The 27055-nt window shown below is 46.9% G+C and overlaps 1 long non-coding RNA gene across 1 annotated transcript in view; it reads left to right on the top strand.

Moving 5' to 3' along the window:
• LOC111925225 (uncharacterized) overlaps window positions 1-27055 on the top strand; it is a 129180-nt gene that overhangs the window by 80627 nt on the left and 21498 nt on the right. Inside the window, exon 4 of the long non-coding RNA XR_015283875.1 lies at window positions 14664-15024. This is a non-coding gene — a long non-coding RNA (uncharacterized LOC111925225). The remainder of the gene's footprint in view (window positions 1-14663; window positions 15025-27055) is intronic.

Here is a 27055-nt window from a genome sequence, read left to right as displayed (position 1 = left end):
TTGTGAGGGTTTATTCATTACGCTTCAGCAGAGGAATGCAGGAATGTGAGCAGCATTAAATCTATTCATTTGGCAGGGAGGCATCTCCTCTCCCCTGCTCCAGCCTGCTTGGCTTTAATGATAATTGCACCTCTTGAGTTGTTGAGTTGGCTCTCTGCCACACGGCCCTCCCCACACAGATGTGTGTGGCACAGTGCTGGGAAGGAAGGCTGGAGCCAGGAAAGCTCAGATTAATGCTTTGGAGCGGGGCTGTCCTTCCCGCTGGGATGCGCTCCACCACTGCTTTGCATCCTGCCCTGCATCTCATCCTGCATCCTGCCCTGCATCCCATCCTACTCACACCTCTTCCCAGACTGTGGGCAGCTGCCTGATTCAAAAAAAGGCTTTGCTTTCTCCCTGACAAACCCTCAGCCCTGCAAATGATCTAGGCTGAGCTTTGAATGGTCCTGCCTTTCCAAAGAGCCTCTTCTGCATGTCCTGGGCTGCCCTGCCTTTGTGGGACTCCCCAGTGTCAGGCATAGAGACTCACAGAAGTTCTTTTGCTTTTGACTCTGGCCAGGGAAGAGGGTGACAGTCACTCCTTCACTCTTACATATCCTGCTGAGGATATGTTGTTGTTATAATTATTATTATTATTATTTATTTAGTGACTGATTAACCATACCCAAATGCATCTAACAGTATCCTAGCATCTAAACTTTAACTATTGATTAAAGTCTTGTCACTTTAAAAATGGGTCATAATAATACAAAAAAATAAAAAAAGCAGCAGTAATTTTTGTTGGCTTGTTAAGAATTTGAAAGACGCAGTAAAATCGGATTTTAGGTTTATTTGTGCTGCCTGTTCCCAGAGGAGGAATGTGGTGCTCTGCATAACCTGGCTGCTTGCAGCAGCTGCTGCCATCACCGCTTTGGGCTCTGCTGCTGGAGTTTCACATGAAGGGCCTGGGAAGCTGAGGGAACTGGGAGCCCTGGATCCCTAATGGGGAGACAAGTACTGTGTGTGAGCTGTGGGTGCACAGGCTGGGCAGCTGGAGAGTTTGTCAGCAGAAGTGAGCACCGTGGGTACAATAGCACTGTTGACCTAACAGAAGGTGGTACAGCTGAATTTCAGGCACAGAGACATGGAGGAGGTTTTACTGAAAGCAGCTTCAAGGTCTCTGTTTAAAGGACACTATTTTGAAGGGTAATGAGAATGGAAGCAGCCTAATTCAGTTCATTAGCTGGGCCCCAGCCACCAGCTGGGCACCCCAAGGTTTCACCTGCTGCACAGTGCTGAAGAGGAGACAGCCTCTTCCTAAAAGCTGAGATGAAAATGATTGTGTTTCAGCAGCTAGAATGCATTTGGACAGAGTCTATTAATTGTACTTGAAGCATTAATTAAACCCTCTCTCTTGGCAGGACTGGGCAATGGAAAGTTAGGTGGTAAAGAGGTTTTCATAAGCCCCCCATTCCCATCTTCGGGATCCTCAGGTGCAGTGCAAAATCCAACTGCTGGATTTTGGTCAAGTCACTAAACTGCTTCATGCCCGTGGTCCACAATTGTACAAGAGCTAGGGCGAAGGTGGTCTTCCATGCTATGGATCAGCCTCAGTTTTGAGCCTCAGTTTTGGATATCATCAGTAGGTAGTTCCTGTCCTATTTTCTCTTGGTTAAGTTGGAGCTCTCTGAAGGTGTGACTTTTGGACATATTATCCTCAATTGCTGCAGTGATAATCCCTTAATTGTTCATTTGTACAGTAATTTTAGAGTTTACAAAAAGGCCAAATGCATTAATCTGAGGAAGATGAGAGGATGGGATAGACAAGATGGGTCCACTAGAGCAAATGAAGGAATTAAAGCAGGGCAAATAAGTCTGTAGAAAGGTGAGAAACTCTTCTGTCTGCTTTCTCTACCTAAAACATTCACTGCCCTTGCTGAGAAGAAACATCTGCTTGACACCACACTGGAGAATATATATAGCAAATAGAAATACTTTGCATCATCTTCTGTCTTGGTGATCCTCCAGTCAGGGTGGACTGACCATGGGGTGTCCCTCCATGGTCACCTGTACAAGTGATTCAAGAAGTCAAGCACCATCATAGCCATAGTCCCTGGCACTGTGTCTGCTGCTGCTGCTGGAGGGATTAAACTTTGCAACCTCTGGGTAACTCTGGGGTCCTGTTTGTTTTGAGGGGGACTCTGTGTGGCAAGGTCCACACACTGGTAGCTCCTGGTTCCCAGTCACCCTAATGTGTAGTTGTATAACTGTAGTTGTATAACTCAGACCTTGGACACAGAGGGTTTGGGACAGTAAGAACAGAACAAAAATCCTTTTTGGTGGTATTTTTTTTGCTTGTAAACACCTGCAGGAATCAATCTTACTCATTAATGGAGAAACTGAGCCACATGTGCTACCTGCCCTGACAGCCCTTGCTCTCTGCAGAAAGTCTGCACTCCTGAGCTTTAAACACAGAATTTTTCTAATGAGGAAAGCAAGAAAAAAACCCCACAAAACAGAAGAAAAAAGGTGATGTATTTGTGACTACCCCCTTTGCAGGGACAGTGCCCAGTGCTTTCCAGCACCTGTAAAGGTGGGGCACACCCTATCCTGGGAAATGGCTGTGCCATGTAACCGCCCTGCCCTCCTGCCGGTAACTCATACCCTGCAGCAAGACAGCGCGGAGGGATGGATAGACTTGTGCTCAACCAGTCCTGCTTTCTCCTCGCCCAGCAGGTTGTTGGGCAACTTACGGATTGCTCAACCCAATGGAAGTTTCTCCATCGGGATGACGGGTGCTAACAGCACTTAAGTAGTTGTAAGTGCTTTGAGATCTGTGGTAGCGAATTAAACGATAAGAAGAGGAGGTGGGGGAAGGGACACAAGTGTCAGGAATTTAATTGGGAAATCTTTTCATTGTATCACGTTTGTATTTATTCTGATCCCACTGCTACTGTTGGCTTTCTAAAGCTAGATCAAGACTGGTGTGAATCCAATACCCTGAACCTTGCTCTTGCCGCTGGGTTATGCTTGACATCATTACTGTGCTAACAGCGGCAGCAAGGCTGATAAAAAATATTTGTGTCTCCTGGAACATAACCTTTTTGGGATGAGAAGAGGTCCTGGCACTGCACTCTGCCCAGATTTAGCTACAGATAATGGAGTTTTTCCTACCGACATCTTGGGACGATGGACGGTTGTACGACACGGTCCTTTCGTAGCGTCCTTGCAGTGCCAGCTCTTCTCCATGGGCTTTCTTGTCCGATGGCGGGTGGTTGGCTGCCACTGTGGGGCTCAGGCTGTGCCAGCCATGTGCTGCCCAGTCAGGCAGGGCACAGCTGGTGACTTGCTCTGCGGTTGCTGCAACCCTCTCGCAGGATCTCCGGCTGAGCTCAGCTGTGCATGTATGCACATGCAGGGGAGCATCGCGAGAGCCGGCAGTCCTTCCTCCTCCTCCCTGGTGCCGGAGCTCGCTGGCGAGCCGGCATCAAAGCAAAATTTCCCACTGGTGTGTCTTTTCTCGGAGGCTGCCTGTCTCCGTCGCTGGCTTTCAGTGGCGTTGAAGCCTGCCTGGGAATGGGCGCCACTCCCGCATAGCTCCTGGGTCGACTCTCATTAGGAAGGGCGTATTCCTTGGAGAGGGTGAGCTGTGCCTCTCATTTTGTTTCTCCACGTAGGAGCTGGGCTGCAAAGCGAGGACACAGAGCTGTGTTTCGTCTCCAGGGCTTGTTCTCACTGGCGCTGGCTGTGGCTGGCAGCCCTATCAGTCGTGGCGATTAACACTGGCACAGCAGCAGTGCCAGGGTGGCTGAGCCCTTCCTGCGTGTGCTGGGCTGCTCTGCTGGACCTTGGGCAGGTGCCCCAAAGGAGCCATGCCATGGTTTGGGGTGGGGTCTCATCCCTTTCCCTGAGTTTGCCCATGTATTCTGTGGTGGTGAGAGGCATCTTGAGGGAAAATGTCACAGTCCCCGGTTCTGATGTTGCTGTTCTCCAGGGTTCTTCCAGAGGTGGTAGCCCTGGTATAGCTCAAAAACCCAAAGTGGGTACTTTGCTAGTGACAGAGGGGTATCAATGTGTGCCAGAGACAAGGAGTGAGTTGTTGTGCTCTCTCCAAGCCAAGTGAAGAGATCTGGACTTCAGAATCCCCGGAGGTGGTTCCCATCTTGGCACTACCCAGTGTTACTGGGGTTACTGGATAACACAACATGATCTTGTCCCCACATCTTCCCACTGACTGTGTCATCATCATTTATACTTTGGCTTTATCAGGGTGCAGTGACTGATGCAGCTTGGGTGCTCACTCATCTCTTTGGAGGAGGAGGAGGGCAGGAGGGAACAGGCTGCCCACAGAGGTGGTAGATGCACCATCCCTGGAAACTTTAAAGGTCAGGTGGGGCTGGGCTCTGAACAATGTCATTGAGTTGATGCCCCTGCTCACTTGAGGGGTTTGGAGTTGATGGTCTTAAAGGTCTTGTGCAACCCAGATGATTCGATGAGGGCTGTCCCCAGCCTGGCTAACCCAGAGGGGCAAATGGGGTCCAGGGCATCCCCTGACCTTGTTGCAGAGCTGCAGGAGTGGAGGACAGAGCCTGACCCACCAACAAAGGGATAGTTGCATGCATTGAGGGGAGATCTCAGCACTTACATTGCTCAGTTACAAATTCCTCCCTAAATGGGTGTCTCAGGACCTTTTCAAAGGCTATTGCTAATTAATACAGACCCTACCTGTGCTTGCTCTTCAACAGCGGGATATGTCAGTCTGAAAGCAGGCTGGAGAGGCAAAACGAGTTTTAGTTTTTTTTAATCTTCCCACAAGACCTGCCTTTCTGAGCACTGAAGGACATATTTGCATTTTTTGAGACATAGTGTGAATACTTTCAGCAAATACTAAAATAAATACACATATCCATCCCACATGAGTATATACAAGGCAGTAGAAGATAACTGTGCTTGAAGGGCTCAGCATCTTGTCACTCCTGCATAGCTTGTTGGTCAGGGAGCCTGGTGAAGTTGTCATGTCGTTTGACAGTGTTTCAGCTCATACCTGTATTGTTCCTGGTGTATACCAAGCTTCAGCCGTGGGCTTCTCTCTTCAGTACCTAGTTAGAGACAGCTTGCCTTGGGTTTGCAGTCAGTGTTCCTGCCTGGTTCCTCTGGTGCTGCAGGATCGCACAGTAAGCCAATCAGCTGAGAAATGGGATCACTTCACCAAATTCAGTCCAGTTTTTTCGATAGCACACGGAAATACAGTTAGTCACTAAAAACTAAAAGCCCAAGGCGACATTTGGTGGTTCATTCCTTCGGCAGCTGAGCAGTGTTGCTGTAATATCTGGCCATCCTTCTGCTCTGCTACACCCAAAACCAATCTCAGGCTGCCAACAACAAAGGATGTTGAACACACAACAGGGAACCCATCCAGCTGACATTTTTCTCTCCCCTGGGTTGTTATTCTGTAGATTCGGTTCCCCAGCCCAGCTCACAGTCTTGCATGGCAAACTGGCATGCACTGGCATGGCTGAGAGGGAGGAACTAATGGAAACAATATCATGGGTTGGTCCCAGTGCCAGAAAGCTTGTGGGGGAGAGTCACCAGCCTAATCACATCGAAACCTTGGGAGTTGCAGCTGAACTGGGAACCTCCTCAGGCTTTGTGCCTGCCCTACTTCCCGGGGCAGTTTGGTTGATGATAATAAATGGGAAAGTCTCAGCACTCAGTTCCCTGTGCACAGAGGTTGTTCCTTTGTGCTCTTGGTTTTACAGTTAACAGCACAAGGTGGTAGAGGTTGGGAGAGTGTTTGATAATTCTTTTCACATTCTCATAATTTTCTATATTTGCTTCCCATCCAGATACTCTCAATTAGCGTCAGTTCATAGCAAGGCCACCCCTGGTAGATGTGAGGTGGGCTGGGCTGAGTGCCAGCTTGGGGCTGGTTGCCACACTTATGTTTTTAGTCCTTCTTGCCCCAGATGAGCCAAGATCCCCCTCCCAGGAGCCATGTTTCTGTTTGGGTTACGTGGAGCCGGGTTTTGGACCTTCTGCTGACTAGTCTCAGCAGTGGGTTGCTTGCCAGCATCCTTGCTGCAGCGTGGAGATGGAAACACTGATGTCCATGCTCATTGCAGGGGCCTTGAACTGCATGACTTTTAAAGCCCTTCAACCCAAACCATTCTGTGATTCTATGTTCTCTAGTTCTGTGGTCCAGCAGGTGATTATTTCTAGCTGGCCTGAGGGAACCCCTTTTAGAGAAGGGGCGAACAGGCACATCCTTCCTCTCAGCAGCCTTCTTCCAGCATGTAGCATTCCTGAGATGCTCTATTTCCCTGGCTCAGTGTGTGGTAACACCAAACCCTCTCTTTCCTTTGATCCAGGGCTTTTAACAGAGCAGCATGATGCTCCTGTGTTAGCCAAACAGCTTTGATTCTGCCATGCAATGTGGTGTGCATGTGTCCAGGTTGATAGGGGCCGTAAAGACCCATTTCCTTGCAGAAGTTGAGAGTAAATGAAACCAAAGCTCACAATTGCAGTTTGGTTTATTTACTTATTTATTTTTCCTAGTGGTCTGTGGTATTACTGGATGCTGCATTGATGTGTACCTGCATTGTCCCTTGTTAGCTCACAGTTCTCATCTCATGTGCAAGAGAGGATGCTAACAACAGCTGGGTCCCCAAAAGGTGTTTTCCTGTAAATCCTGGAGACAAATAGCACTAATGGGAGGTGACTGGCTGCAAACTTGTGGCCAGAGGAAGATGGATGGTTTTGAGCAAGGGTGTTGTGACCTGAAACTTAAGCCCGTGGCTGGGTCACTGCCCTTCTTTCAAGTTGTTTTCACTGGGCTGGAAGCTTTCTTGTTATGCATGGAGTTGCATCCAGGGAGGATCTGAAAGGTCGCTTAACCCTTTGCCTCACAGTGAAAGCAGAAAGAAATGATAATACAATAAATCCAAAGCAATCCAACCATCCTCCAAAAAAAAAAAGTCCCAAAAGCTGAAAAAGCCCACAAAGGAGGATGCTGGGTTTATATTGCTTGTTCAGCAAACAGCCTGCATCTAGGGTTGAGGTTGCAACGAAGGTTTATACAGAAATTCAATGCCATTTGGGATGTAACACAGGTAATAGCATTTTTTCCCCTCTTCTCTCTCCTCCCTTCATCTTTGCTCAAATGCATTTGACTGAATTACAGTGCAAATTCATGGCTGTATAAATACCAAGTGGGGGAGAAAAAAATGCAGCAGAAACCACAGGCATTGTTTAGGTGGTTCTTTGATGTATTTCACCCATGAATATAAACTGTTAGCATTGTGGGATGGTTTTGGGCTAAAAGGGGCTTGAGACTGGTTTGTTGGGTGCCTTATAAAAACACTTCACAGAGATTTCACTTCCCATCCTTTTTCTCTTGATGTGTGTGCCTTGCAGAAAAGGTGCTTGTACTCTCGGCTCCCAAGATTAAACCCCTTTTACTGCACAAATACTGCTTGGGATCCACAATTTGTTCATACATTGAATGCCTTGAAGGATATAAGTCCAGGTTCTGGCACTGCCAGATCCATGTTCTACACTAGCATCTTAGCTTTAACCAGGCTTGTCAGGAAACACTTGTTCCTCAGGGCAGATCCTACAGCTTAGGTTGGAGTCAGGAGTGGGACTGTGCTGGCAGTGGTGGGTCTGCAGTGATGAAGGGAAGGACAGGGGGATTTGGCAGCTGGGCTTGTTTGTTTGTTTGGGAGTGCAGGGGGAGGACTTGTCTGTGATGCTTGGCAATAAATTTGGCCTGATACTTAAGTACCAGTTCCCAGGAAATTGCCATCAGAGTAATTAGCATGTGCTGACTTATTTGTACAGTGATAACAGCAGGAAAGTATTGAAGCAGGAAAAACAAACACATTATTCATTTGAAACTTCAATCCACAGCCTTTACCTGACAGTTCACTCTTTGCAATACACAGGTCTATTTTTAGGCTTCCAAGTCAGGCGAGCTCTTTTTTCATTTTTGTTTTGCATTTTGGTCTTTATTTTGCTGACATAAATTGGAAATGAATCTGTGCTTAGAGATAAACAAACCCAATTTCAAAATAAACCTTTGAATACCAAAGAATCAGTGGAAATGCTGAAGCTTCAGTACAAGGCTGTTGAAACTTGTGCCCTTGCAAATGGGATGAGGGTGCTGCAGACAGCAGCTAGGGTGGGCAAGAGGAGCTCGGTGTGCACATGCAGCTCTGGGGAGCGGAATGTGATCCCTGTTTCTATCGGATGTATTTGGTGTGAGCATCTTCTTTAGCCCAGGTTTCCCTGCTTGGTGGTGAGTGCTGCTTAGCCAGCCAGGTTAGAATTGTCCTTTGAGAGGTGAGCACTGAGGAGCAGGTTCAGTAACTTGGGTAATAATTATTGTTAACAAGATTGTGGGAGAGTGGCACAGGGTCACAGGAGTTTTGTGGTTGTTGTGAGGCATCTGGGGAGGATGTTTGGGGAAGAGCAGCCTTATATGTGTGAGTACATGGAAAAGCTGGTAAGAGAGCAGGAGATGTTTGGGGGGGTGGGGGGAAATGTGTGTGTAGAAATGTGTGGATTCACCTTGGAATGGGAACAATGGGGGTGAAAATGTTTGCTCTGCCTTTCCTGTCCTCCCCTCGTCTGCTTACCAGCCACCCACAGAAGCAATTCTCTGCCAGGCACTTGTGCTAAAGCCTTTGAAAGCTCCTCTTCTCCTCTGGCAATTATAAATACAGAAAAAAGGGTGGAGGCAGAAGACAGGCTGTCTGCAGGGGAAGAGAGCAGAGGCCCCAGGGTTTCTCCTGGAGATGGATTTTGTGAACAGCTGAGGAAATCAGGGAGAGCACCTCCCGCAGCCATCAGCTATATCACAGCAACCTGGCCACAAATGCAGTGCAGATAAATCAGAGTTAAAGTGCCTTTTTTAAATACCAAAGACTTAAGCATTTGAGCCGGCCATCAAAAAGGTGACTTAACCATCTCCATATCTTGAGCTCTTTGCATGGAGCCTGCATGCCTCCCTGGAAGGTAGGTCTTAGGCAAACACTAGCAGTACTGCTCAAGTCAAAGGCAGGAGTGCAACTTGTGACCTCCCTTATGCAAGATCCAGACTGGGTGACCCAGTGGTCCTAAAGTCTTTGGGAGTGATTGCTATGCTTTGCAGCCCCAAAAGTTCATCCCCATCCCTACTTCCCCCTGTATTTTCCAGCTACCAAGTGCAGGTTTAGGGTTGGTGGAGGCTGGATTTTGACTGCAGTCTGCAGGTTTCCTAGGGAGCAATAGCAGCTCCTTGATTTTTGTGGCACAGGTTAGTTACCCTTTTAATCCTATGGCTGTCATAGAGAGCTCCACACATTTTAAGCCCTAAAGGAAGAAGAGGCAAGAGTGAGGAAAGGTATTGCAAATGCACAATCATTTACCAGTACCATGATGATGAAAACTCTAAACAAACCAGAGCTGAAATTTGCTTTCTGTTTGCAGGGAGGGCTTTCCAGCTCTTTGAGAGAGAATGCAGTCAGGGACTCTGTCCTAGAATATGCTTTTGAGGCTTAGAGGAACCCAGCAGATACGAAGATCCTGGAATCAAGAAGCACAAAGGGAACTTGCAAGCATAATTATGATAAACATCAATGGGTGGTTTCAGAGTGTCAGAACTGAGAGCTTCATTCCTTTGGCTCAAGTGCTTGTAGTTGGGAACATTTTGTGTGCCTTTTGTAGAGCCACAGATTGGCCCAGACTGGAAGGGATTGTCTGGTTCAGTCTTTTGTGGGAAAGGAAGCCAAGGTGATTGTAGGAATCTTGTCCAGTTGCATCTTGAAAATCCCCAGTGATAGAGACTGCATCATCTCCCTGGGGACGTTATTCCAGTGAGTGATTGTTCTCACTTGAAAATAAAATGCTTATTTCTTACATTATGCTTTGTTTCTGCCCTTGAGTGTAAATTTTTTTACTCGCTTTTGTCTGGATATGTTTTTTTCTGTCTTTTTAGCTGTGAAAAAAGCATCAGAGTGGATTTTTTGGTTTAACAGCATTTTATTTTGCTGCTTGTGGTATGGATCTGGCACTTTTGCTGCTCTTCAAAATCCACATCTGGGTAGTGATAGGATGCAGAGGACCTTTGGATAGGGCAGGGATATCTGAGGCTGGACAAGCCTGACCACTGGTAATGGGGCATCTTGTTCTTTGTACCACCAGTAACTGACCCTCTTGTTCTTTGTACCTCATTGGTTTCTAGGCTTTTGGGTCATAGTGCTTTAGTCTGACCTGCTGGATAACAGAGGTTCTTTGAATTAATTTCCACTCTGCAGTCAGCAGTTGTGAATGGAACCAAACATACATTTTTGGGGAAGCAAGAAAAGCAAGGTGGAAGTATCCCATCTTATTTTAAAAATTGCTTGTGCTGGATCCTTGGCCATGCCAATTGGAGGACTTTTTTCTCTGTTAATTACCTGCAGTGTTGAAAAATGGTGTCGTTGTTTCTGGTTTGTTTTCTGTTGAGCTTCAACTTTCAACCTTTGGTCTCATTATGCCTTTGTCTGGCTGGCTGAGAGCACCCTTCTGACAGGTACCTACAGGCTGCAAAGTGCCTTTTAACTTTCTCTTTGATTGACTTCCTTGAGCTCCTTGCTACAAGCCCGAGTTTGTTCTTGTGGTTGTCCTCTGAACTCTCTCCAGTTTTTCCAGCAGTATTCTTCAAGTGTGGGTGCAGGTATGAAACCTCACACTCCCATCAGCCGTGCCAGCCCAAGGCCCGAAGATAACAGGGCCTCTGCTGGTACGTGACATCCCTCGTCTGTGGAGCCAAGCACCAGGGACCTGCCCTGCGAGCTCACGCCGGGCTAATTATCCTTTTACCTCAGCCAGTCCTGTAACTCTTGTATGTTTAAAAAGTTTCCACGCACTCATTTCTTTAATAAGCCAAGCGTCTCTTTAATCTTTGATGTGTTGTTTTTTTTTTTTTTTCCTTGGTTTGTATTCTGAAAGTAGTTTTAGTCCAACCTTTCTCCCTGTACCAGCCACACATCAAAACTCCTAACAAAGCTGAGAGCTGCTAGGAATGTGTTTTACAGAGCTGGGGCAATGAAGGTATTTCACAAGAGGAAAATAACACTGAGATGTATCTCCAGTGCATGGTGGGACAGGACAGATGCATACCACTGGCTCTAAAGTCCTGTGGGCTTTTTGACCTCTTCAGGTCTTGGTGGATTGTTTTTTCTCATGAAGACTAACCGTGGAGATGGTTAACCTGCAAGCCCTGTGCCAGTCAAACCTGCTGTTGCTGGCTATGGAGGGTGGCGCCAAGCTGCTCGCCTGGGGGTCGTAGACTGGCTGCTGCCACCGGGGGTTTGAGTTTGAATCTCTAGATACTAGACACAGTTAACTGTATTTCCAACTGAATGTTTTTATTATTGGTTCGATGTTTCTTATGTACAATGATTCAGAGGAAGCAGAGGTGTTGATCTGATAGGGAACCTAGAAAGCTTTTCAGTAATAACATCCAGATGTTTCTTTAGCACATCTGCTTAAGCCACTGTTGAAGTCAATGCCTTCAGCGGTGCTGCTGGTGTGTTTTACTGCCTGCTGCTGTGTGTGATGCTAATTTATGAGTAATGCAGAAATGGAGGAGGGGGAAGTCTAGCAGCAGAAGGCAAGGACAACCAGCTGCCAAGGAAGCGTGGGAAAGGAAGGCAATCCAGACTGTAACCCAAATTATTCTTGCTTTTACCATTTGTGTAGGGTCTTTGGAAGTAGTCTTGCATGTAATTGTAAATACTGTGCCCTAGGTTTGCCTGGTTACAGGTCACTGTGTACCTGTGCTGTTGCAACTCAGCCATGTGGGCAAGACATTTGTCTGTCTGAGCATTGACTTCAGCTGAGAGCAGGGCAAGCTCTCCTTGTGCCATGACTGATGTGTGAAAAGATACTCCTGCCTGTGCCCTCATTAGTGGGAAGTTGTTTCTCTCCCTGGTTGTATCTGTTTAGCACTTCAACACAGCCTTGCTAATCCCTGCACCAGGGTTGTCAGCATGCAGTGTTCCTCCAGGGAGGGTCAGCTTTGGGACAGCTCAGCTGCCTCATGCCAGGGCTTTGGGCAGCCAGGATGCAACTGGGAGCTGTGCTTTTAATGTCACTGTGTCAGAGCTGTGCCCTGCCCACGGGAATGCTGCCAGCAGCCTGAGGATAATGTTCCATAATTCCCAGTGCCCTGAGCTGTGCAGTGTGAGTGTGCAGGCTGCACACTCCAAGCCCTGGGTCACAGCCCTTCCAGTACGGACTCGATCTGGTGAGCACTGCACCACTTCTCTTCCTCCCTCTTCCTCAATGACTTCTGCTGGTGGCTGATTTTCAGGGTCACAGGGGGTGTGTCTTCAGAGCAGACCAGTTTGTGGTGCTCACTGCAAAGTACTGACGTGGATGCCTGGTCTTGAAAGGTGATGGCAGCCACAAGGTCTTTGAAGAAGAAAAGATTCTCATCTCCCCATACGAAGGCTAGTGTGTCACCTCCCTCTGGGGATGGTGACATTGGAGGTTTTGCAGGTTAAAATGGGAGGAGAAGGTGGAAATGTGTGGTTGGGGTGTGGCAAAGCCCTTCTGTGTGGAGGAGATGTTGGTGTGGTAGGTGCCTGCGAGATGAATGGCCCAAAGGCGTAGATCTCATCCTATTCCCGTCTGTTCCTCTCTAATGAGTGACACAGCACCGTGAGCTGGCCAAGGATGGGCCATCAAGCGCTCCTGAATACGTGTCAGAGAGTGGCCCAGCTGGGTGATTCACAGGATGGAGGTGGACACTGTACAGCTCCAGAGGAGCCTGCAGCACCTTGGTTTGTGTGTGTGGTCCTTCAGAAAGTGAAGACCCTGAAACGGCACTGCAGGCCTTGAAGCAGGAGAGACAGCTTGGCTTGTAAACGTTTGCCATGTGAACACAGAAAGCAGCAAGAGATGGTCAGGGAGACACGTTTCTGCAGCTGTGAATGGCATTACCACCCTCATGGCTTGGGGCCCATCTTGTTTCCAGTTGCCACCTTCTTACTGTACCTCCCATGCTCCCAGGGTGTGCCAGAGCCATTTGTTTCCACCACACACAAGCTATGATCTTGTTTCTTCTGGCAATGAACCATGCTGCTTGGCTTCCCTAGCAAGGGTGTGTTTGAGCATCAGTAGCTTTGTACCTCCTGTGCCACATCCTGCACCCAAGGAAGAGGTTTCTTCAGCAGCACAGACCAGCTTTCCTGCTTCTTATAGAATGATACCACAGAAATGCCTGGGCTGGAAGAGGCTGTAGAGATCATCTATTCCAACCCCTCTACCATGGGCAGGAGACCCACTTCACTGTTTGTCTGTAACTAGGAACATTAAATCTGAGTAGCACCCAGCTTCCATTGATATAAGAGAGCTCTTGTTTTATGAGACTAAATGGCAAGTTATTCCCAGCTGCCTCCTAAACCTGAGTTAGTTTCTATGTCACTGGCCCACCCTGGCAATCCTCAGTTGCTGGGTTGGAGTTAGTTTGCAGGTCCTCCCAAATGGGATAGGGCTACTGGCCTCTTCTTCTGCAGCTCTTCCCACCCAAAGGAACCTTGTAGACATCTCTGTTGTGTTTATTTTCCATCTCTTTCAAATGTCCTCTGAACATAGATGAAAGCTGCCTCTTTCTTTCTCAGGATCATTATGTTGGGCTGCTTCTGTCTGGCCAGTGTCCAGTGGAGGAGCTCCTGAACATCATGAAAGTCTTTGCTTTCGATAAAGTACCTAAATTCTGTGTTTCCATTTCTCTCTGCACACAAAAAAATGTCTATTTTTGATAAAAATTCGAATTTAATCTAGATATGATTTCTGGAGTTGCTCCTGTCTCCTCAGTAGAGCAGTGTGTTATACCCAGCAGGGCGATGTCTGCATTAGTATTAATCAACACACAGTGTAGTCATTTTGCTAATCTGTGAGAGTCTGTAGTTGAACACTTATATTGTCTTAGGGTAAAATTTACATGTAAAGCTAACTATATTGTATTGTGAATTAAAATCCACTTAATTTGATTAAAGTAGCTCAATGTTTTCTTTGTCTGCATTTGAGCAGACTGTTACTTTGTCACTAATCCGGTGCTGTGTTGCAGTTGAATGCACCCTCAGGAGACAGTCAGCTTCAGTAAATCCTCCTTTTCGGGAAAAATATAATAAAACTTTGGAGAGGGTTGGCTAATGACAGCACATCTAAACTTTCTGACTCTGTCTGCATTTTGGCTTGTATTTGAAAGGAGTCTTTGTTTTTAATGGAAGTTAAAATACAAAATGTAAAAGTTTGTGACTCCAAAGGGAAATTTTCCAACTGTTGAAACAAAGTGCTTCAAGTCAAAATAAGTCTCAATTCAGCAACCTTCAAAATTTCAAGATTTTTATATTTCTTTCCACTTACTCAGAATGGTAGAAAAAAAACTCAAGATCTTTAAATCCCACAAGGATGATAGAACTGGATTTTTCAGCTTTCTTTGACATCTCTTATTCATCACTGTTCGAGTAGTACCTTTCATTGGCTGAATCTTGAGGCAACAAGATGTTCTTTTGTCAGTACTGCAAAGTCAGGGTGTTCTTTGAAGTGTGAACCAGACATCACTCTCTTGATACTAATAGAAAACATGTATAAAACCTGAAGGTTTGTCAATCTGTCCTGATCTAAATATTAAAACTGTGTTTTCTTTATAGGTGTTTGGATGATGAAACTTGACGAGCTCCAATTTGGCTTGGATTACAGTACTTCAGAAGACTTTCTGAACTTGCCAGGCAACCCTCCCCCTAGACTTTGGGGACAGAGGAGCTTAAATTTATATTTCCAGTGTCACACAAGGAGAAAGAATGGAGTTGGCTGCTTTGTCCAAGTAATGAAAATCAATGCTGTGTTGTTCTTGGAAGGAGCGCTCAAAAGGAAAGCCTGGCATATAGATCTTGGTTTAGAGACAGATTTTGCCTAGGAAGACTATGCCCAGGGGAAGATACAGGAAGAAGGAGAAGAGGTGATGCTACAAGCTTCCTGACCTCCAGAGTGGGACTGAAGCTTTGTAACAAGGTAAAAAAAAAAAAACACAAAACATTTTCTTTCCTTCGTACCTCACTGAAATATCCATCAGACAAGAAGTGAGATGTGTAATGAGTCCATGCATTGAGTAGTTTCTCCTACTGCTCCCAGTCTCTGTACCCATGGCCACTTCTTGTGTCCTGCATCACCCATGCCTTGAGCAGGCTTCGTGTAAAAATCATCGGTAAATCTCGACTGCCTTAGTTGTCCACGTATCTAAGACTTAATTTTTCAAGCATCTCTGCACACACATGCACACATGCACAAAACATGTTGTTTCTGGAGGGTGCTTGTGCCTTTACTTTATGCCTGAGGAGCCTGCTGCTCTGTTGTTGGCAATGAGGATGAGAAGTCCCTCACACTTTTTGCACTGCACTCTTTGCAGCTCCAGAGCAGGACAGTGATGTGTTTTCCAAGCTGATGAGATACAGAGAGGACTGAAATGTATGGGCTTATTACATTGCTTTGTCCAAAGCCACAAGAGGAGAAAGGCAGAAAATAGAGCAAAATTACCCATTTTAAATTTTCTGCCTTCGGAGAACTGAAAAACATTGGCTGTGGAAAAGAAAGTTGAACCTTCATTTAGTTTTTAGCTTCTTTCCTGCTGCCAGTGTTTTTCCTCATAAACATGCATGGCTCTTCCCATGTTGGACCCTGGGCTCTGGAGTGCTGGAAGCATTCCTTGGAGGAGAAGGGTAGCCAGGGGTGTCAGGCTTGGTCTGTTCTAGCGATACAACTCCATGGGCACGGGGGATGTATGGCTTTCTTCTGCTGCACTTTGTACACCCTGGGCACTCTGAAGGCTGTGTGGTGTGAGGGTGGAAAGGGTTCATCAGACACTTCCTCTGAGTTTGTGTGGTATGTGTGATGTTGCCATAAAGGCCATGCCACTGCATGCATGGAGACCTATACTGGGCACGGTAATATTCCCTAATAAATTTGGCAATGGTGAAAAATGCTGAACTCCACTGAGGTCAAAATCCCCTCTCTTTTCTTCAGATCAGAGATTTCCTGGCTGTCCATCACCTTCACGTCTCAGCACTGAGCTGGAAGGACCATCACTTTGTATTAGAAATTTTTAACCTCTGTGACTCATTCAGTTGTTGGCTTAACTGCTGATTTTTCCAATGAGACTGCCAGTGACATGGGTAGATGTGGTGATGGGAAGATACCACTGTCTAGGAAGCAACAATGGTTTCACATCTATGAAGAGACTATCTATGACTAAGTGTGTAGCTGTTACTTTTCTAAAGCAGATTTGAATCAGAGAGAGGAAGGACTCTTTCAAAGTCTGGGTCTTGCCCAGTTCTTTGGAAGCACCAAACTGAAGTATTTGTTCATTAAGCCTGAGTTTCTATTTCAGAGTGGATGTTTAGATGCTAATCTTGTGTTTGAAATTCCCCCATTTAAAGGTGAGGTGAGAAAATGTTTGATACACATTGAACAGCAAGCACACTGTTAAAGATGAAAGGGAGTAGAAGTGGCTGTACAGAGCGAGACCATCTAGTTTGGTATCTCCTGTGGTGATAGCTAAGAGAGGAAAGAGTGCAAGAAAGAGTGCTTTAGGAATGAGCTTTCCTCAGCAGATCCTTGCAGAACCCAGTGGTTAAATGTGCTAAGCGTTTCTTGGGAGTGTCCTTATGGACATTTGTCCCCATGGATCAGATGCTCCTGTTGTGCTCAGGTTACAGAGCTCATTACTCGGAGCAACCCAAGCCATGCAGTCTCTGGCCCAGTATTGTGTTTGTATGGATTAGCCAAGGTCACCTAAATCAGAGATGCTAAATTGGATTTGGCCAGGGGACCTCAAAGCACCTGGTGAACTAATGGTCCTGCTCTAATGACCAGGGGATTGGAATTCACCCTCAGTCCTGTGTAATTTGGTCATTTAACCCCTCCACTTCTTCCCCTGGGAAGCCTCTGCTGGCATGTCATAAAGAGCACCAGTCATATCTGTGGCTGTGAATTCCTGTGTAACAAGTAGGATTTAATGTCATGAACAGACCTTAGAAAATTCTGTGCAGCTCAGTCTTCAATTAGCTGTGTAGGACTGTTGTCTCCTTGGTGGCTTGATGCTTAAAGGAGAAAGATACAACCCCTCATATCTCATAGGAGCCTCTTCCAGGTCTCCAAAGAAGAATAGAGTGTAATTTGGCACTTACTATTTCATTGCATCAGCTTTTCTGGGTCTGGGAGTGCTCTTAGCACAAGCAAATAAATTACCCGTCTCATTTTGCTGCCTGCACTGCAGCCAGCCATATGTTTGAGGCTGATAGAGATTCTTATCTCATGGGCTAAAATTACTGAATGGAGGATGACATTTCTTATCAAGGGCTTTGCTGAATCAGAGAGTGGCCCTGGCACCCAGCTCTGAAACACCACTCCTCTTTGTCCAGCCTCCCAGCCCAGTAATAAATGGATTTCTGCCTGTAGGTCAGAGGTGCTTGTGTCAAGGTTTTGTTGCAGATTGAAGCTCTGAGCATTGTCCGTGTGCCTGAGAGGATGTGGGATTGAGGAGAGGAAGCGAGACTGTTCATATGACTGAAACAGGGCATCTTAAAGCTGTGTGAATGCATCTTCACTTAGAAGTCCTCATATGCACAGCTGATACTTCAGGCTTCACATCCAGGGACTCTTTTCTCCCACTGGACAAAGGCTTTGCCTCCAGTTCTGTGCTGTGAAAAGCCATGCCCTCCTACTGACAGCAACAGCTTTTCTCCACACTTAGAGCTTGCATCTCCATCCTCCCACCTCTTTAAGAACAGGTTCTTTTCCTTCCTCTCTTTCCATTTCTGTCTTTGGAGGTAACCTGGTAGCCGCTGATGAGTCAAGTGGGTGTCTGGATCTTTATCAGGTAGGAAAGAGACAGAGAAGCTTCTCCCACCAAGCCCAAGAACCCTTTTTTTTGCCTTGTCTTTGCCTCTTAGAGCTGAACTGACAGCATGGGGTGTTCAGCTTCTGCAATGCATCTGGGCAAAGCTCTTGATGGAGAATGGAGGGACTCTCCAGTGGACTTGGTGAACTCCCCTAACTGAGCACTGTCCACAAAGGCAGGTTTGCTCCATGGAGTCTTCCTGGGCAGGAAGCAAGACTACCTACCCACCCAGCCACCCAAGCAAGGTCAAACTTCCCATAAGAGGTTCCTAGGAAAGGCATCCCTGAATTAGCATGTTGTTTCCTCACAGGAGGGTGTGTTCCGCAGGACAATACTCCTGTAGTGGTGTACTAGGGGCCAGGGTTATCTTCTCAGATCAAAATAAATCTGGTAAAACAACATCTTTGACAGAGAGAGACTTAATGTGCAACATCAATTTCTTCTGCTTAGTGGTCTCAAATGAGTTTTTTAGTTTATCTGTGATTGTGGCAAGGTACTTCACTTCCCCTTTAATTGCACGTATCTTCAAGCTGGCCTGTGGCAGCTGTGTAATGCAGAGCAGGAGGTCAAGTCTTGGGTGTCCAGCAGAAGCCATTCTTTAAGCAGTGTAAGAGTGGTAACTATGCCCAGCCCATCGTGGCTGAAGGTTCCACTATTTGCACCCTTCCTGGCTCAATGCTGGCATGCTCTTGGAAGCATGGGACACATCTTTGAGCTATTCTGCCCAGGGAAGACCACTTTATTTCAGAGCCAAACCACCAGTACTCCTTTCTGCAGAACTCCACAAGATGCCCAAAGATAGCAGCCCTCTGTGGTGTGGCAGTGGGCCAAGGCTGTGCTCTGACTCCTTGGGGAGGCTTCTCTGCCATCTGCAGCAGCCATCAAGAAATGCTGAGGCTGATGAGTGCAGCATCCCCAGGGTGACCCATCTCCAGGGTAGGGTGGCTGACATCAGAGGGCAGGACAGTGCCACCTTTCTCGTGGTTGGCACCTCTGGGGATGTGCAGCCATCTTCTTCCTCTTGAAACAGAATCCACAGCTTGATTTTCAGGTTTTCCTATGGCCTTCCTCCTGCATTCTGATGGTGCAGCCCAGCACCCATCACAGCTTGCAGCATGGGGGTCTCAGGCACCTGCAGGTGCTGTCGCATGTGGGCTGGGTTCTCTTTCCTTCAGACCTTTTCACCATTTTCCCTCTGAATCATGCTGAGTCACCCTGACCTCAGTGGAGCAGCCTCAGGCCTGCCCGTCAGCCTCTGGCCCTGCACCAGCAGTTGAGCAACCACTGTCCCGAGGTCATGCTGGGATGGAGGTCTCCAGGGCAGTGGATGACCAGCTAGCCCTTGGGCTTTGCTCCCCAGCAGCGCCTGCATGCCATCGCACCACAGTCATGCTGTTCCCCATTACCTGGCCTCTGCTGAGGTGGCTATTTATTGCCTGTTTGCCTTGCATGCAGTGCTCTCCTGTCCTGTGGGAAAAGGTGGTTGCTTCAGTGGGGGATTGGGGAGGTTATGGGGAAGTGCTGAGTTTAGGGCTAGTGACCATCTGAGGTGACCAGCTGGTAACTCCCAGTTGTCAGCCTGGCCTGTCCTGCTGGGTGCCTGCTTTTAGTTCAATTGCAGGATCATGTTTGATTTGTTGTAAGAAAGAGCAGAGGGGTTTCCCTCCAGCTGCCGAGTGCATGCACTGTCTGATCATTGTCTCAGGCACCGTGTCTGGCTGTGACTTCTGAATTGTCGCAGATAACCTCGGTGAGCTGGACTCTGGCCACGTACCCACGGTGTGCACCTTGCATACCCACGGAGTTCACCCCAGGAGCCCGTGGGGTGCACACTGTATGTGCACAGCCTGTGCCCTACACTCACACTGAGCATCCTGCACACCCACAACATGCAGCCCATGCCCCCATGGCACGTGCCCCACACAGCCAGCACTCCCAGCTGCACGCACGCTGCAACCTTGTCCAGATTATGTGCTGGGTGGCAATGCTTGAGGTGGTGAGAGCTCACATCTTTGCTTTCAGCTCCCAGACTGAGTTTGCAGTTGGAAAAACGTGTCATTTTATTTGTCGGCTGAGGTAATTTTTTTTCTAGAAGCTGCTGAAGCACAGTCAACCTGGAACCCGCAGTGCTCTTACTAGAAACCATTATCTGGGTTAGACTGACACACATAATGGGAAGGTTGAAGTGGCTCTAACACATGGCTGGAACATTGCTAGTGCCCAGTGTTGGTCCTGCTCTGGTGCAGCCATGGGTGATGTAGTGTCAGAGGCCTGTGGAGCAGCTCCAGCCCTCTTGCTGGGGCTGCAGTTGATGGTGACTGTCAAATGTCCCACGTGTAGCTTTGGGAGTATGGGAATGGGGACTGAACAGGCTGAACTTCCAAATATTCCCAAATCTATTCATAATAGATGCTGCCGGCCAGGTATGAGTTGTGGAGTATAGAAGAGCCTCCAAAACTTCTACTCCATGCTCAGGGCTTCCCAGCACCACCATAGACTTGTGCAAGCAGAGCAGGATGAGCCAGGAGAAATGCATTAGACATGGGGGAAAAGCAGACTGGCTTGGTCTCTACCATATTGAGCAAGCCAGAATACATCTTTTACAAGGGGAGTCTTCAGTAAAAGTACCTGGGAGTCTCTCCTTTCTGACTTAGGTGTCTTGAAATCAAAGCCTGTTTTCAGAAGTGCTGTGGGCAAGCTCTGTGTCCTGCACCTTGTGCTTGCTCAAGCAAAACCTCAGTGCCAGCTTTCCCCCATCCAGTTTTTGTCCTCATGTCTTGTACTTGATTATCTTCCCATCTCATTTGTTACAGTAACAAAGCATCTCATTTAGGTAGTTTCCATCTAGCTTTAATTAATATTCTACATGCCTTTTTATTCCAATGATAAAAAGGGGTTCCTCTTGATTGCTTTCGAGTACGGGAGTGTGCAGCCGGGTGCCCTTGACTTCAGCAGTATTTAAGAGCATGTGTAAGTGCTTTCCTGATCTGAACCAAAACTGCAGTAAATCTTGATGACTCTCAGCAGGAGCCTTTCATCTGCATGAAGCTCTGTAAGTGAAGGAAGTTTTGGCAACTCTTGGAGCCAACAGAAAGAACGTGTAAGTCCTGGCAAGGAGGTGAATTACCGTGGAGTTCAAAGCATGACACGCTCCTTTATGTACTCTATCTCAGTTGTCAGGAGGGAGTTGGCACTTAAAATGTAGTGCTGGGGATGGGGGCTGAGTTATTTTGTGCTTGCTTTTGTGTTTTTGTGTTTTGGACTTTGCCAAGCATTCATGAGGATGCGTACTGCCCCATCCCACAAACTGCAACTGGCTGAGCATTGTGGGAGGAAGGATGAAGCTTTTCTGGAGTCCCTTTTCTACTTTGGTGCTGCAGGAGTAACTTTACAAAGCATTCAGTCCATAGCTCAGGAAATATTTTCCTGCTGATCACATCCCTAGCTAGCAAATGCCCTCCCACTCTGGGAGTGAAGGCAGGAAGAGCAAAGTTCTAGCAGGAAGTCCTCCTTTTTCAAAATTAGTCTGATTTTTATTTTTATTTTTTTAAGTACTTGATTGCTGGGTTATTCTTTGAGGTATCTTTTAACTGGGCTTTGCAGGATATTTAATGTCTTTGGCAAACTTTCAAGAAGGAAGTGTCTTAGTGATGCTGTAAAACTCCAGAGGGCTGCAGAGGATGCAGGCAGGTGGTAATGCCAGAAGGAGGGGATTAGAGGTCAAAATAAATGCAATTTATGCAAAGGCTTCATGAAGAAATTCAGTCTGATGAGGGCATGGAGCAGCAAAACACCTTCTTAAGGAGAGACAGAGCATCACTGCTTTGCTCGTGTGACGCGGGGAAGGATCCAGCACTCTTCCCCAGGGGATGGGCTGGTGCATCTTTTCCATCTCTAATGTCTCTGCTTCCTCATATCTGATGTAAATAATTTACAAGGCTCGAAACGTGATCATGGGGCCGTCTGTGCAGGAGGATGATTAAAGCCTGGAGCCAGCAGTGTGCAGGAGACCTGGTACCTAGTGCAGTGCCTGTTCTCCATGGGCAGTATGCCAGGTGAACAAGTCCTGGATTAGTGCCTGAACCCTACTAAAGTCATCCCACACAGTCCTTTTGTTCTTTCCATCCCTTTTTCCATGTCTCCTTCCCTCCCCCCTGACCCCCACCTTTATTTTCCTTTTTCTGGTCCTTTTTTTTTCATTCCTCCTTTCTTTTTATTTTCTGTTTTTTTCCCTTCTTCTCTGCTCTTTGCCACTATTCTGTATATGAAAAGTCACCATCTCTTTTTTTCCAGGTAGTAGATTTTGACTATAATTGAGCTGTAGGTATTCTGACCACATAAGAACTAAACAAAGGGGATGTCACTTCTGTACTGGTCTGGCTTCAACCTGGGGATGAAAAATCACCTGTGGACAGAGAGTGGAAGTCTGTGAAAAGCTGTACTGGTAGTGGGCTGAGAGATGACTTAAGTGCCAAGTTCAAGACCCTTGACTTCAGCTTAAGTAGCCAAATGTCAAAGCCATGAGGCAGGGTCTGGTGTGAATAGCTGCAGAGTAACTGCGGCACAGTTTCACTGGCAACTCCCAGGACAGCTGCACAGGTGGTACAAACTTTCTGGAAGGCAGCACAATGTAGAGACAGATCTTGCAGGTTGTGTTGCTCCCTCACTTGGCATACTTGCTCCTTACCTAGAGCTCCAAAGATTGAGGGAAGACAAATCAGAGTCCTTTAGCCATTTTGAAGCAGCAGCCAGAGGTGTTGATCAAATAGATAAATAAATAGAGCCCAAACTCCAGAGATGGGCTCACTTCCAGGAGAGCTGCTTATATCTGCTCTGGTGTCCTGATGGAGCAACTCTTTTTCGAGGTGAAACAGACAGTTTGGGTTGTTCAGCATGGAGAAGGTTCTAGGAAGAGCTTAGAGCACCTGCCAGTACCTAAAGGGGGCTACAAGAAAGCTGGAAAGGGACTTGTTACAAGGGTGTGTGATAGGACAAGGAGGAATGGCTTCAGACTGAAAGACGGCAGGTTTAGGTTGGACATTAGGACGCAACTTTTTGCTGTGAGGGTGGTGAGGTACTGGCAACAGGTTGCCCAGAGAAGTTTTTGATGCCCTGTGGCTGGAAGTGCTCAAGGCCAGGCTGGATGGGGCTTTCAGCAACCTGGTCCAGTGGAAGGTGTGGATGGCAGAGGGGGATTTATTGAAACTAAATGATCTTTGAAGCTCCCTTCCTACCCAAACCACTTTGTGATTCTTGAAATCCTGCAAGTTGTGATCTCCTATTTCAAGTGATCCATTAGCATTAATTTAGAGGGAAGAAACATGACATTTTCAGTCCTTTCAGCAGCTGAGACGTGCTTGTGCCAAGACACTGCTGGCAACTGCTGCAATACAGAGGTTCAGTAGAAAGGTGGAAGAATGGCTGAGCCCAGAGCCTCAGTATAGCATCCCTTCACCTACACAGGATCAAAGCACCATAAAATACCCTGGATAAATGTTAGTGAACATACAGAAATATTCTCTCAGAATATCACTCTTCTCTGATTCTCCAGGGAAACAAGTCAGCCTACCAAATGTGACAGGAGTCAACAATAATTACATTCATAAGGGGCATTTGCTGACTTAATCTCTTCATGGCTTTGTCTTGGCATCTCGTGCTCTGTTTGTGGAGAGCTCATTTAAATGAGCAGTTGTTTGTCCCTGTGCCTGGGTGGCTGGTCTTGTCACTCCTCCTTGTATCTCTCATGGAAGTAAATTGTAAATATATATATATATTTTTAAACTCAGGACTTTCATTACATCATATTCAGCAGCACGGTCTCCTTTTTGTATTATCTCAAATTTATCCTTCAAATAACACATGTAATTTTTTAACATCATTTCAAAACGCTGCAATAATAATATTGCAGACACAAGTATTGTAGCTATTTATAAGAACAGGATGCTCTCAGTTTCCTGGGACTGTACAGTATTTTCAATTTCTGGCTTCTCTTTGAGAATTGTGTAAACCGCTCTTTATTTTCAGCAAAGCATCTGTTTTAGCTTCGCGATTACTTTGTCCTTTAGACTGAAAGGGGCCTCAGAGCGTTTTAACCTCCTGCTTCCCCTGCCTTGTAATCCCCCCAGGGTTTGCCAGGCTCCTTCCCAACATGAATGGGGGGCCGGAGGGGGAGCAGGGAAAGGGGGGATTCGCTTCCGATGAAGTCAGCGGGGCTTGGTCCTGGCGGGGGAGCTGGGAAGGTCCCCTCTGCCCTCTCCCTTCTCTCCCCTCTCTCCCCTCTCTCCCCTCTCTCCCCTCTCTCCCCTCTCTCCCCTCTCTCCCCTCTCTCCCCTCTCTCCCCTCTCTCCCCTCTCTCCCCTCTCTCCCCTCTCTCCCCTCTCTCCCCTCTCTCCCCTCTCTCCCCTCTCTCCCCTCTCTCCCCTCTCTCCCCTCTCTCCCCTCTCTCCCCTCTCCCCTCAGGATGCTGCCAGTGCCAGATCAGGCAGTGCAGCCCGGAGCTCGGAAGCCGGCGGTGACTTCACTCCCCCGCCACTGACCTCCTCATGGGAAGTTTTTCCCAACAGGAAGATGTATGAGGTTGTTAAATACTTCCCAATGTCTGGTTGAAGTTTCCCCTTTCCTAATTTAATTTCACTTTGCTTATGATTTAGGTGATTATTTAAGAAAAGAAAAAAAAAAACACTTTTTTTGACAGTTTACGTATTTTTTTCAGTTTGAAACATCTTACTCTACTTTTAAATAGATAAAAATCCTTTGGTCTGTCACAGCTGCAGTGGATACTGCCTTTAGAGAACATCTCCATCTCCACTAATTGCTTTATCCCAATGTAAAGAGATACTTTTAAAAAAATTAAGTCATGGGTTAGAAAAAAAAGAAGTGTGCTTGAAAAAGAAGGATGCAGCAGGCGTGTCTGTTCTTTTTTCCCACGTCATTCCCAAGTCATAACTTGGTGCTGCTTTCTTTTCATGTTTCCATTGGTGGTTTGTGGAGCTCCACCTTTGATGAGTTCCCTGTACACCCATCAGCAGCACAGATCCTTGGTGCTGGGCAGTTCTTGTGTCTCCCAAGGCTCTGGGCTGCAGCAGGCCTGCAGCTGAGTTCCTGTGAGGAGCAAAATGCAGAAGAGTGGGTCATCCCTCCTCCTGCTGTGGAGTTCTGGGGGAGATAAAACACCTCACCCAAACCCAAGGAGGGTTATGGCATGGTGAAGCTGGAGCTTGACACCCTGCTGAAGTTCCAGCACCTCAGCCTTGGGCTAGGTCTTCTCCCAGGGCTGCTGGAGCTCAGTGGGGAACTCAGGCTGTGTGGGGCCGTGCTTGGCTCTTGAAGCATCTTTGACCTTCATTGAGCTTCTGCTCTTGAGGGTGGAAAAGGAATTTATGTCCTCTGGAAAACATAACAGGTAGCAGAAGCCTTGAGAAGTTTGGTATCATAAGAGCAAAGAGGAAGGAGACTGCTCCTCCTTCCTGTGTCTCTTCCTTCCCCTCTCCATCCTTCCTCTTCTTGCTTGGAACTCTGTGTCTGGGACTCAACCTCCACTTAAGAGGGTGCCACCACCCCTCCTGGTCAGGAAGTGAGTTGTGCAGCTGAGAGATGCTGATTTTTGGAAGCCGTGTTAGATGTTTTTGTTTGCTCTTCTTGGAGATTAAGCATAGGAACAGTTGCAACCTGAGATGCCAGTAGCTGACAGTTGCATCTGACACATATTTCAATTTTTGTTATCTTCCTGCAGCTGTTTTCACAACACTCATATGAAAGGTCCACTTATCTCACTACTTCCATGGTAGAAAAGGCTAAAGAAAACATTCCTGTTTGTTTGTATTGAAACTGGTATGGTTTGTGGCTTTTATGTTTTCTTGCAGGTTTTTTTTTTTTTTTATCATCTTGAACTCTTGAGCAGAAGGTAACAAAACACTCAAGGGCAGAGTCTTATCTCTTCTACATCAGTGCAAAGGTAGAACTGTCACTGACCGTGGGATTGCATTGTCTCATTTCAGAGGCATGCCCTCTGTTTTAAATAAATAGATGAATCCCTCTTCAAATGCACATTAATTTTCCACTCCCTTTTCTTACTCACTAAGGTATGTTGTATTACAGTTATTAGGAGCCACTATAACACAGCAGTTGCATCATTATTAAAGACCTTTTGTTTTTATTCTTCATAGAAGCAGCTGTATCAGAGGGATGGATGTAGAGGGGTTAATCTGGCATCCTGGGGCAGTGCATTGATCCACACAAATACAGCTTTGCATGTATGGACACTTGTGTTGCACACATCTTGCAGCAGCACTATGAAGTTTGGAAGCTGGAGCCTGCATGGTGCCTGCAGGACTGGCCAGGTTTGGCACTGGAGCTTCCCTGGGACATGAGGGATTTCATGGGACACAAGCTGTGGCTCCTTTTCTTCTAATGGCTGGTGTGGTGTTCTGAGGTTCAGGAGATGTTCTCCAGCACAGCAGTGATGTTTGTACAGCCTGGAAGGGTAGCCAGGGTCTGGTTTGCTTTTGTTACTAGATCAACTGAGGCTGCAGAGTGGGGGAAGGAAGAGCTTGATTTCTCATGTGTGTGCTCTCAGGTTGAGACTGAGCTTGTCTTGTGGGGAGGCAGAGGGGTTTCTGATGTCTGTTACAGGTCTTTGTGTGTCTGGTCATTAGCTAGAAGCAAATCATAAGATTTTTAAATTGGCTAAAGTTTGCATGGAATAGGTGAGTCAGACACTTCCTCCCTTGCAATGGTCTTCCTGTCTGCAGAGCAGTGCCGGGTGTCGAGGGCTTCACTTGCCACTCTGCTCCAGCAGCTCCAAGTCAACTGGAAACCCTTTCCAAAGGCTGCATTCCTTTGATCAGTGACTAGTGAACTCAGGTATTTAAGGTAAATGTTACAGCTTTCTGGGAACTGTCACCTGAGTGACACATAAATGGTGTGAAATTCTTGTCACAGAGCCAGGTCAGCTGACAGAGGAATGTTTTCCACTTGTGTGGAGATACAAGAGAGGACCTCCCAGTGCTCCTGGATGCTGAGGAATTCAGCCTCTCAGCCTTTCTGAGGTTTTCCTGCCTGCTTTGTAAACTGTGAAAACAAAACACACAGATGAAGAGAATTTCCCGAGATCATGTAGGATGCTGCTGCGCTCGAGATCAGAATCGT

Source organism: Cyanistes caeruleus, chromosome 1 (genome assembly GCF_971803275.1).
Source record: "Cyanistes caeruleus chromosome 1, bCyaCae1.hap1.1, whole genome shotgun sequence".
Taxonomy (NCBI): domain Eukaryota; kingdom Metazoa; phylum Chordata; class Aves; order Passeriformes; family Paridae; genus Cyanistes; species Cyanistes caeruleus.
Note: the sequence above shows the minus strand (reverse complement) of the source record. Positions and strands in the feature narration are given on the sequence as shown.